The following is a 13,046-nucleotide window of genomic DNA, read 5'->3' on the forward strand; positions in this document are numbered from 1 at the left end:
AAAAGGTGCAAACGGTCCCGGCTAAGGTAAGGTGGCAGCCGTGGGGTTAACCGTGCGTGAGACCACAAAAGGATGCGATGTGTTACATGCTGGATTCCTATGGCTTACGATCGGGGTCCCGACAACATTGGTATCAGAGCCTGACTGACTGTAGGATTACCAAGCCAAACTGGTCGAAGTCGAGTCTAGAAATGCTTTAGTTATATGTAAGGGAATTGTTTGTGGAAGGGAACGTAAGGCTCTTGATTCTCTTCTCAAGTCATTCTATTCTGGTCATCCTCATCTTTTCTAGGGGATTAAGACTTAGGATTCTTATCTATCTCTCAGGATCACGTGTTACAAATCAGTAGATTGTAGGAAAGCGAATCGAGAGTTAATCCGAGTTTTCTTTTGTTCCAAGGAAAAGAAAATAAGTATTTGATGACCATGGAATTTGAACTTGATAGTTGAGTGGTTATGCTATCCTATCTTTTGTGGGTTGTCTCAAAAATGTTTTTGAGCATTTACAGTCGTTATGCTGCACAATTTCATTTCCAGAGCTCTAATGTTCTCTATTTTAGATGCCTGCCCGTCCTTTTCGTCACGTGGTCCGTCTGACTAGGTGCATTGATGTACCGGGTCACACGGCCATGCTGGTCAGGATGATGTCAGTAGCCTGTTACCGCTGGTACCCAGAGTATACACTGGAGGAGCAGTACTGGGATTTCAACCAGAGTCAGTACCTGTGCACTGTTAGGGTATTCCCAGATTACCCTGGAGCCGAGGAGCCGATCCATTGGTCTTACGGATTGGGGGTTACCGTTGACATGGCGGTACAAGATGTCGCCTATTCAATGTTGACCATCATGAGAGCCAAACATGCACTGCTGCAGAATTCAGAGTTCTGTTATGTTCCGCCTTCTGAGCCAGGAGAAGAAGGATATCTAAGTGGGGTCTACTTTGTTTCTTCTTTGGAGGATCCGCTGCTGCAGATTACGGCTCATATGTTAGAGAATAGAGACCGAGATTTGACACAGCTGGCACTTGTAGTTCACACACGCTATGGAGATATGGAGATGTTGAACCAAGTTAGGACTCATCTTCCAGCTCATGTTGACAGGCCTGCTATCGGAGGTGTCACCCCTCTTCGGGGAATGACACGTCCATTTTGCATCCTGTTTTCATGTTGATATTTATCGCTTCTTGGGATGTTATTTCACTTCACGGTACAATTCTTATGCCTTTTCTCTCTTATTTTGCAAGGTTTACATGAAGAGGGAGAATGCCGGCAACTGGAATTCTCGCATGAAAGTGGAGCAAAGTTGAGATGCCTATTCTGCGCAACTCCAAACGCCGTAAAAATCAACGAGGATTTTTTTCCTGATTTATAAAAAATACTAGGTCGAAGAAGCGCCAGAGGGGCGCCAGGGGTGGCCACAAGCCTGCACGGCGCGGCCACCCCCCAGGCCGCACCATGGGGGCTCGTGGGCACCCTGCTGGCCCACTTGCCCCCTCTTTTGCTATATGGACAGTTTCGTCCAGGAAAAAATCAAGGAGGAGCTTTTTCGTGGTTTCGCCGCCGCCACGAGGCAAAACTTGAGCAGAACCAATCTAGAGCTCCGGCAGGACGATCTTGCCGGGGAAACTTCCCTCCCGAAGGGGGAAATCGTCGCCATCGTCATCACCAACACTCCCCTCATCGGAGGGGACTCGTCACCATCAACATCTTCATCAGCACCATCTCATCTCCAAACCCTAGTTCATCACTTGTAACCAATCTCTGCCTCGCGACTCCGATTGGTACTTGTAAGGTTGCTAGTAGTGTTGATTACTCTTTGTAGTTGATGCTAGTTGGATTGTTTGGTGGAAGAGTTTATGTTTAGATCCTTGATGCTACTCATTACCTCTCTGGTCATGAATATGATTCTGCTTTGTGAGTAGTTGCTTTTGTTCCTGAGGACATGGGATAAGTCATGCTAATAGTAGTCATGTGAATTTGGTATTCATTCAGTAATTTGATATGTTGTATGTTGTTTTTCCTCTAGTGGTGTTATGTGAACGTCGACTACATAACACTTCACCATTATTTGGGCCTAGAGGAAGGCATTGGGAAGTAGTAAGTAGATGATGGGCTGCTAGAGTGACAGAAGCTTAAACCCTAGTTTATGCGTTGCTTCGTAAGGGTCTGATTTGGATCCACTAGTTTAATGCTATGGTTAGACTTTGTCTTAATTCTTCTTTCGTAGTTACGGATGCTTGCGACAGGGGTTAATCATAAGTGGGATGCTTGTCCAAGTAAGGGTAGTACCCAAGCGCCGGTCCACCCACATATCAAACTATCAAAGTAACGAACGCGAATCATATGAACATGATGAAACTAGCATGACAGAAATTCCCCGTGTGTCCTCGGGATGGTTTTTCCTCCTATAAGACTTTGTCCAGGCTTGTCCCTTGCTACAAAAGGGATTGGGCCACTTTGCTGCACCATTGCTACTTTTGTTACTTGTTGCTTGCTACGAATCATCTCACCACACAATCACTTGTTACCGACAATTTCAGTGTCTGCAGATTTTACCTTGCTGAAAACCACTTGTCAGATCCTTCTGCTCCTCGTTGGGTTCGACACTCTTACTTATCGAAAGGACTACGATTGATCCCCTATACTTGTGGGTCATCAGGGACCTCTACTGCCACCAGTCCGGGGACCGAGGCCACACCCGTGTCCTTACGGTTCCCAGGGGTCTCGGGCTAGAGTATTTCCTGATACGCAGGTTCAACTCCGAGGTCATGGAGGCAATGTGTATGAGATGTTTTATGCGGAAGCTTGAGCCCGTGAGTGGAATAGTAGTATTGTAGTAGTTATGTTTCCACAATCCTGTGTGTCTTGTGGAATATGACTATGTCGTGATATGAGTTCTCGAGGCCTAGATAAATAATGTATAGGAAGCTTGGAAAGCCTCTGATGAGTAGTATCATCTTTTCAGTAGTTTGCTCTTCAGTTTGAGGTTGTACTGAACTACGTTATGGTGTGTATGAACCATGGTGTATATATATCAGTTTGCTTATTACCATGTTGTTCGGATGTTCATTTCTGCATTCCATGTTGTTCAGTGCATTCTTAATCCATAGTTAGTATTGATGTTGATCTAGTCCAAGTTGTGAGTTTGTTTGCCAGGATGGTGTTTACCAGGCACAACCGTGTCCCTAGCCATGAGCAGTGAGAGGGTAGTCAGGTAGCACAGGAGGAACTGCCTCACCCGCCTTCTCTCGCGGAGGTTATGCTGGAGGCAGAAAGAAACAAGAGAGAGACCAACCGTCTGCTAGAGCGTATTGAGCAAAATACGGCTCGTCATCCGCGAAATGACGCAGTGTCCCTCAATGACTTCGTGAAGCTAAATCCCTCGAAGTTCCATCACTCCGTCGATCCTCTCGATGCTGATGACTGGTTGTGCAGTATATCGCGCAAGATACGCTCTGCCAACGTTTTTGAGGCTGACAAGGTGACCTTCGTTGCGTACTTTCTGGAAGGCCCTACCAATCTGTGGTGGGAGAATTTTGAAGCTATGTGTCCTGCTGGACCAGCAGCCACTTGGGCTGATTTCAGCACAGCTTTCCGCCTGCATCACATTCCAGAGGGTCTGATGGACCGTAAGAGAGAGGAATTATGTGCCTTCACCCAGGGAAAGTTGACCGTGGATGCTTATAGCCGCGAGTTCGGTAACCTCGCTTGCTACGCAACTGAAGAGGTGTCAACTGACGCCAAGAAGCAAGCAAGATTTCGCAAGGGACTGAGCCCCGAGCTTCATCATGACCCGCGCCTTCATGAATGTACAAGTTTCCAAGCTCTTGTCAACAAGGCGATCAGTGCCGAGACTGGTTATGCTGACTATGAAGCCACCAAGAATCACTCTCACGATTCTAGCTCCTCATCCGGTTCAACGTTTCCGTAGCGCCGGGTGTGGGTCCTGAATAGTTCTCTGTCGCCAAGATATACCCCGAGGCCATCCTATGTTATGCCTCAGGCAAACCAGACCAACCCCCCAACCAAGACCTATGGTGGTCGAGCTAACAATGTTGCACCACGTGCCAATCAGGTGATCTGTTACAAGTGTGGAGAACCAGGACACTATTCGCGTGAGTGTCCTCAGAATATCGTTCTCAAGCAACCTCGGAAGTCTGTTGGGCAAGGCAAGTCGGGCAAAGCATATTATGTGAAGCCAACTCCTGCGTGTGGCCGCGTGAATTATGTTTCAGCAGAACAAGTTGCAGAGGATCCCAACGTCATTTTGGGTACGCTCCTTGTCAATCGTCACCCAGCGTCTGTTCTTTTTGACACTCGGTCATATCATTCCTTCATTTCCGAAAGTTATGCGCAGTTGCATAACATGTCCTTTTGTGATATGTCAATCCCATTAGTTGTCCAAACTCCTGGTAGTAAATGGCAGACTTCTAGTATAAGTTATGACAATGAAATTCTAGTGGGCAGGCTAGTTTTTCTAGCATCATTGATAGCCCTTAAATCCTGAGATATCAATATCATCTTGGGTATGGACTAGATGTCAGCTCATTACGCCAAGATTGATACCCATTCTAGGAATGTTCAGCTTACCCATCCCTCGGGTGAGATAGTTAATGTCTCAACTCGAGTTGCCAAATGCCAACTCTATTCCCTCAATGCTAGTCCTCTTCCAGAACTTGAAGACATTCCGGTAGTCCCTGACTTTCTGGATGTTTTTCCAGAAGAACTGCCAGGGATTCCACCCGACATGGATGTAGAGTTTGTGATAGATCTTGTTCCAGGAACTGTGCCAATAGCCAGAAGACCCTATAAGATGGCACCCTTAGAGCTAGCCGAACCTAAGAAACAACTAGATGAGGCCTTGAATAAAGGTTTCATTTGTCCTAGCTCTTCCCCTTAGGCTTGTCCCATCCTCTTCGTCAAGAAGAAGGATGGAACAGATGAGATGGTTGTAGATTATCGACCAGTTAATCTGGTCACCATAAAGAACAAGTATCCTCTCCCCAGGATCAACGATATGTCTGATCAGCTCGCTGGATCCTCAGTCTTCTCCAAAATGGATTTGAGGTTGGGTTACCATAAAATCAAGATCAAGAACGAGGACATTCCAAAAACGGCCTTTGTCACTCGTTATGGCCAATACGAGTACACCGTCATGTCCTTCGGTTTAACCAATGCCCCAGCCACCTTCTCTCGCTTGATGAATTCAATCTTCATGGAGTATTTGGATAAATTTGTTGTGGTATACCTCGATGATATTCTCAACTACTCGAAGAACGAACAAGAACATGCCGAGCATCTAAGTCTGGTATTGATGAAACTTCGAGAGCATCGCCTTTATGCCAAGTTTTCGGAATGTGAATATTGGTTACCAGAAGTGACCTATCTAGGCCACGTAATCTCTGGTAAGGGTATTGTTGTCAATCCTGAGAGAGTTCAAGCCGTCCTTGATTGGACCCAACCTGAATCGGTTAAGCAAGTTAGGAGTTTTTTTGGTCTAGCGAGCTATTGTCGCCGCTTTGTCGAGAACTTCTCCAATGTTACAAAGCCTCTAACCGAACTCCTCAAGAAAGATAAAAAGTTCGAGAGGACACCACAGTGTGAGAATAGCTTTCAGGAAGTGAAAAGACGCCTGACTTCCATACCTCTGTTGCTACCACCAGATTTTTCTAAGGACTTTGTTATCTATTGCGACGCCTCGCGACAAGGATTAGGTTGCATTCTCATGCAGGATCGTCATGTGATTGCGTACGCATACTGACAGTTGCGTCCACATGAGGATAATTATCCCACACATGATCTTGAGCTTGCAGCTGTAGTCTATGCACTAAAAACCTGGCGACATTACCTTCTTGGTAATCGTTGCGAAATCTTCACTGATCACCAAAGTCTGAAATATATCTTCACCCAGCCGGATTTGAATCTCAGGCGAAGACGGTGGGTCGAGTTGATCAAAGATTACGACTTAGGGATAACTTACATCCCGGGGAAGGCCAATGTCATGGCTGATGCACTAAGTCATAAGTCTTACTGTAACAATCTGATGTTACAACGTGGTCAACCACGTCCCTGTGAGGAATTTCGGAAGTTAAACCTCCACATTGTTCCTCAAGGATTCCTTTCTACCCTGGTGGCGAAACCTACTCTTAGAGATCAAATCTTAGTTGGCCAGAAGCGTGATAAGGGTATATCATGGATCAAGGAGAATATTACTAGTGGAAACGCTAAGGAATTCTCTATGAATGATCAAGATGTTGTGTTCTTCCAGAACCATCTAGTGGTTCCTAAGAATCCACATCTGAGGTAGTTGATCCTTAAGGAGGCTCATGATTCTCCTCTCACGATTCATCCTGGTAGTACTAAGATGTATCAGGACCTATGCCACAGGTTCTGGTGGACTAGGATGAAGAGACAAATTGTTGAGTTCATTGCTAACTGCGATGTTTGTCGTCGAGTTAAAGCGGAACATCAAAGGCCTGCCGGCACCCTTCAACCTTTAGCTATTCCTGAATGGAAATGGGATAAAGTTGGTATGGATTTCATCACTGGATTTCCCAGGACCAAGAAAGGGAATACTGCTATCTTTGTGGTCATTGACCGTCTTTCCAAAGTAGCTCATTTTCTTCCATTTCGCGAGAGTATAACAGCTAGCCAGCTAGTAGAGTTATATATATCTCGAATAGTGTCTCTTCATGGTGTCCCTCTGGAGATTAATTCACATCGTGGAAGTATTTTTACTTCTCGTTTCTGGGAAAGTTTTCAGAATGCCATGGGGACTCACCTATCTTTTAGCACTGCTTTCCATCCTCAATCAAGTGGTCAAGTAGAAAGAGTAAATCAAATCCTAGAGGATATGCTTCGAGCTTGTGTTATATCATTCGGTATGAATTGGGAGAAGTGTCTTCCATTCGCCGAATTTGCTTATAACAATAGTTATCAATCAAGCTTGGGCAAAGCCCCTTTTGAAGTTCTATATGGACGAAGATGTCGAACACCTCTTAATTGGTCAGAAACTGGAGAGAGGCAACTCTTTGGCCCGGATATGATCCAGGAAGCAGAAGAGCAAGTTCGCATTATTCATGGAAAGTTGAAAACAGCCCAATCTCGTCAAAAGAGCCAATATGATCGTCATCATAAGGTTGTGACCTTTGAAGTTGACGAGAAGGCTTACCTTCGGGTTACACCTTTGAAGGGTACCCATCACTTCGGGATGAAAGGAAAATTGGGTCCTCGTTACATTGGTCCTTTTCGCATTCTTGCCAAACGAGGAGAAGTTGCCTACCAATTGTAACTTCCTCCGCATCTTTCCAAGGTTCCTCATGTTTTCCACGTCTCGCAACTCAGGCGTTGCTTCTCGGATCCTATCCGCGAAGTGGACTACGAAACGCCTGATCTCCAATATAACCTTTCATACCGAGAATACCCTGTTCGTATTCTTGATCAAGCTGAGCGTACCACTCGGCGTCGAAACCTCAAGTTTCTTAAAGTTCAATGGTCAAATCATTCTGAAAAATAAGCAACATGGGAAAGAGAGGACCGTCTCTAACTTGAGTATCCCGCGCTCTTCCCGACGACTTCCAAATCTCAGACGAGATTCTTTTGAGTGGGGGTGAGTTGTCACATCCCTAGAATTCCTTTTGTTGATTAGCAAGATTGTGCTCATGTTTTATTCTTGCATTAAAAAGCGAAAATAGGAATCAAAGAAAAACCCTATCACTTCTATATTGAACTTAATTCAAATCTTGTGATAATTCAATGAACCCAAAATGGCCTTCATAAAAGCCCACCCTTTTTGATAAATATTGAAAACAATATTTCAGGGGCGGATTTCTTTTTAAAAGTACTTTTGGCATTTTATTTATCTCACAAAAGACATTGATAATATACAAATAAGGGGTTTTAAATATCTTTGGTTACTATAATATACAAATTAGGGGTTTTAAATAAGGTGTGTCACATGAGTTCAATTTCTCCAAGTTTGGTAGACAACCTCATGAAAAGGAGTTTCCTAGTAAGTATGAAACTATTGCCTTAGCTTCTATTGTCGTGCCTCCTACTGATCCCTTAGAGCAATACTTGCTTGAGCATGAAAATGATATGCATATGGATGAAAGGGATGAAATAGATAGAGTTGTCTTAGAACAATATCCTATCCTTAAGAATAATCTGCGTGTTGAACTGCTTGGGGATCCACCCCCACCAAAGGGTGATCCTGTGTTCGAGCTTAAACAGTTGCCTGATACTCTTAAGTATGCCTATCTTGATGAAAAAGAGATATATCCTGTCATTATTAGTGCTAGCCTCTCGGAGCATGAAGAAAAGAAGTTACTAAAAACTCTGAGGAAGCACCATGCTGCTATTGGATATACTCTTGATGATCTTAAGGGCATTAGTCCCACTCTATGCCAGCACAAGATTAAAACTGATCCTGATTTCAAACCAGTTGATGGTCATCAAAGGAGATTAAATCCTAAGATGAAAGAAGTAGTAAGAAAAGAAATACTAAAGCTCCTGGAAGCGGGTATTATCTATCCTGTTGCTCATAGCGATTGGGTGAGTCCGGTGCATTGCGTTCCAACCCTCTCCCTCTCCCCATTCGCTCTCCTGCTCCCCCTTCTCTCGGCCGCCATTAGTGCCGAGCTCGAGCTCGAGCTCGCCGTCGTCTCCGGCCACAGCAAGCCTCCCCGAGCACGCCATTGTCTCCGCCTCGTCGACCTCATCGTCTACGCCAAAAGAAACAAGCCCCCGAGCCCTGCATCACCCTCAACGCCGTCGTCTTCCACATTCGCCCGCCAGGAAGTCATCGTCGATTCACCAGATTCAGCACCTCCCCGAGCAGCCCGAGCCTCTCATCGTCATCACCGTGAGCTCCGGAGTGTTTCCCCCCATTTTCCCCTCTCTCTCTCCTGCACTCTAGCCCCGTAGCCATCGAACCCGATCTTCGGCTGCCGCCATGGCTCGTCGCCAGCGCTCTCCGGCCACCCCTAGCTCCTCTTGCTGCCCCTGATAGATGAGGCTGAGCCTGGGCTTCATCCCAGTGCTATCGGCACTCAAATCTGAGCCCCGTTGCAAGTTTTAGAGCAACTCCGGTGAGGATCCGCCGCGGGTTTGGTCGCCGCCGGCGAAGCTCCGGTGGGGGCCGACGTGGACAGCTCATTAGAGCCTAAACCACCCCCTAGAGCCACTGATAGTGGGCCCCAGGGCGGGTCAAACCCCACTTAGCCTCTCGTCAGCGCGGGATTAGCCCCTGAGCCACTGACCAATAAGCCCTACTGGTCAGGTTTGACCTGGCCAGCCCCTGTTGACCCAATGACGTCAGTCTCGCGCAATAAATCTATTTCTGTGATTTAAATAATTCCAGAAAATGTTGAAACTTTGGAAATTCATAAAAAAATAAATATAACTCCAAATTTGACAAATAATATATGTAAAATGATCAGAAAAAATCAATGAACACAATGGTGCTACTTTCATGCATGACAAACAAAGTTATGAAACAGCATCAGGTCAAATCAATTAAATGAATTTGATAAATATCTTATTTCAAATAATATTTGAATTTTGAATTCAAATTAGGATCACTGTATGATGCTGTTATTCACATTAAACCATAGTACCTCTCATTTCATGCCTGATCATGCATCGTATTGTTGCGTTTGAATGATATTGATTGTCGCTATCATTTCGGTAGGCTCTGCCCTCCGGATACGTCCGAATATCTGACTGACGGATTTAACCCCTCCACTAAGCAACAAGGCAAGCACCAATTTTTATCATCCTGGTGTAATCCCATGTTCCTGCTCCTGCTCTCACTTATTGCATTAGGACAAGATATTACAAATACTTTACTTCGGTAGCTGAACCTATTCCTTTGCATGACCTGTCATTGTCATAGTAAATAGCCAAACCTTGCAACCTAGCATACCTGGTAGTTGCTTGAGCCATGATGTGTCTTATCCTTCTATGCTTGCTATGCCTAGAGTTGTGTCAGATATGTTTCATCTGGGTGATGAACATGAATGGATGAATGTGTTCTAGTGAAAAAGAATAAGTGTGGAACCTGATTTGGTAAAGGTACCGATGAAAGGCTATGTAGGAGTACATGGCGGGTTATTTCATTGGAACCATCCTTATGAACCGAGTTCCGTAAATGTAATCCAAGACTAGTTACTACCACATGCTGGGCCCTGAAATATGACCCCGCTCGACTTATTAATCGCCTAGTACTCGGTCCAGGAGTTGCAAGTAGTTTCTGGTGTTTATAGTCATGCCGGAGGCCGTGCATGGTGCTGACCTTAGAGGTGGGCTCTAACGTGGTACGCAGTGGCACGATGTACCAAGTGGCACCCGAATGGTGGGCTTGGGAACCCTGCGCACATCGTTTGGGGCCGTAGCGGAAACCTCGGACGGATTTCCGTGCGGGTTCACTCTCAAATAGGTATGAGCGTGGTTAACGGTCGTGGCCGACTCCCTCGCTGGGCTTCCGCTTGAAGGTTGTCGAGGTGCATGATGTGCACATGGCGATAGGTGGCGAAAGCGTGTCTGAAGAAGTACACCCCTACAGGGTTATGATATATTCGAATAGCCGCGTCCGCGGATATGGACTACTTGGATACATATGTTGTTCATAGATAACTTTAATGGCTACTCATAAAAGTATCAAGATAAGTGTGAGTATCATGTATGTCATTTTCGTAGGGAGACAGAAAGGAATCCATGATAGTGTATTGTTGTGGTGGTAGTGGACTCGTGTACGACTTTTCAAAGTTGTTTAAAACTATTTAAAATTGTAGTTTAGTCTAGCCAAGAGTCAAAGCTGGCTTGCTGCATGAAACCCCACAACCCCCTTTATTGATACATGTGCATGAGTAGATAGATTTGTTCTAAAGTCTTGCTGAGTACCTTTGTACTCATGTTTGTTTAATAAATGTTGTAGAGGATACCCACGAGCCAACAAGTGGGTTCTACCTAGACCTCGATGATGACGAGTCCAGCTACGACCTGTCCCCTTTAAGAAGGGATCTATAGATAGTCGGGCTTTATGCCTTTTCCTTTCAAATGTCTGTACTCAGACAGCTTTAATGCTTCCGCTTGGTTTGTATGACTCTGCTTGTATGACTTGAGTGTCGGGTCATGTGACCCCTACCTGTATGAACTTATTATGCAAGACTCTTCCGAGTCTTCTAAATAAATGTTGTGATGTTGTATGGTTATGTTGTGATGCCATTGTTGTATCTATGCATATCGAGTATGTCATGCGTACGTGTGATGTACTTTGATATGTATGGAATTCGACACCTAGTCGTATGCCCTTAGTAGTTCTCTATACAGAGAAATGCCCCTTTGTGCTTCCACGGAGCCTTGGTAGTTGGCTACTGCTCTGGACACATTAGTTGACCAGCATGTATCCTTCTTAGTTGTTGTGTCTGTCCCTACGGGGAAATGTCACGCTGTGTAATGGAGTCCCTGTAGCTTGTTACGACTCGTCTACACTCGCTGATGACCGACACTTGCTTTGCTGGGTTATGTATGCCTGTCTCTGTACAATTGACCCACTTGAGTTTATGACTAGTTATGTCGACCCGGGTTCTTTGACATTGGAATGCTAGCGACACAATTGCATACATGAGTCAAAATGCGCAAACGGTCCCAGCTAAGGTAAGGTGGCAGCCGTGGGGTTAACCGTGTGTGAGATCGCAAAGGGATGCGATGTGTTACAGGATGAATTCCTATGGGTTAGTATCGGGGTCCCGACATCTCCATAAATTTTTAGCCCAATCCTAGAAAAATTATTTCTATAGAAAAATAACAACATGGCAGTTCTGCTAAAAACATCACTATTCGGGGTGACTTTCATTCAAATCATGCAAATTAGGGTCCAAAACAAGACATATTATAAACCTTGTGATGTTTGGAAGGTACCTTTTCTTTTGAGGCTTTATGCATGAAGCACTAGGCAGGAGATTCGTCGTCGCTTGAGTGATTCTCGAAGAAGTTTGACGCTGGGTAGAGACACATGCTATGGTAGCCATGCTTGATACAGAGTCATCATCGGAGAAGACAATTTCTTCGGAATCAGATGACACCTCTTCATCCGAGTCCATCTCCTTGATGATGTGCGGCTTGATCTGCTGCTGCGCGGCGGCCTAACATGCGGGAGGGCATCACCGACGGCTTGATGGGGCGGCGCCGGGGTGTTGATCTGGTGCTTTTGCGGCAGCCTAATATGGAGGGCACGACGACGACCCAATCTGCTGGTACGCGGATGCATGGTCCGCTGGGGCTGCGCTAGCTTATTTTGTGTAAATTACTTCTTCACTAGTTAGCGATGATATATCATCTACTTTTTCTTCGTAGATCGTACCTTTTATATATGCTTGATTTGTATGTGTAAATTGCTTCATTTTTGTTTGTAGAAATGTATTAATGCAAGAGAAATAGTTGTAGCATATGTTTTTGATACCATGTATCTGTCATGCTTACATAATATCAAAATGAACCAAATTTATTTTGTCTCACCAACCAAATGCTCAAATTTAATCATTTTATTTCATCTATTGTTTTAATCAAACATATGCACGTAACCAACCTATTCTAATGGGATGCAATCTATAAGGACATGTACAATTGTCTAGACATGTTTTGTCTATAATACCATGCCATGTCAAGTATAGCCGGCAATATAGCCACCATTTGCAATGGTCCATCTACTTACCTGTCTACATATGGCCTAAGCTTCACAGAAACTGCAGCCTAGGTGAGGGGGTTAAATAGACTCAATTCACAGAAGTGAAAACACTTGGTTCTAGACACCCCTCGTACAAAGGCAAAAAAGCTCGCATTAAGATGCAATTATTATGGGAATAGACCGTGCAAAGCCGAAACACAAGTTGCTTCTTTGAACCGCTCGCGTCGCCTCCAGGGGGCGACTTGTGCGCCCTAGCCGCCGGCGCCCTCGACCTCCCTCCTCCCCTGCTTCCCCGCCGCCGCCGGAGGAGGCCGACGAGCGAAGCTCGCCCGACGGACGGCGGACGGCGGGCCTTCCTCC

Source organism: Hordeum vulgare, chromosome 6H, assembly GCF_904849725.1.
Source record: "Hordeum vulgare subsp. vulgare chromosome 6H, MorexV3_pseudomolecules_assembly, whole genome shotgun sequence".
Taxonomy (NCBI): domain Eukaryota; kingdom Viridiplantae; phylum Streptophyta; class Magnoliopsida; order Poales; family Poaceae; genus Hordeum; species Hordeum vulgare.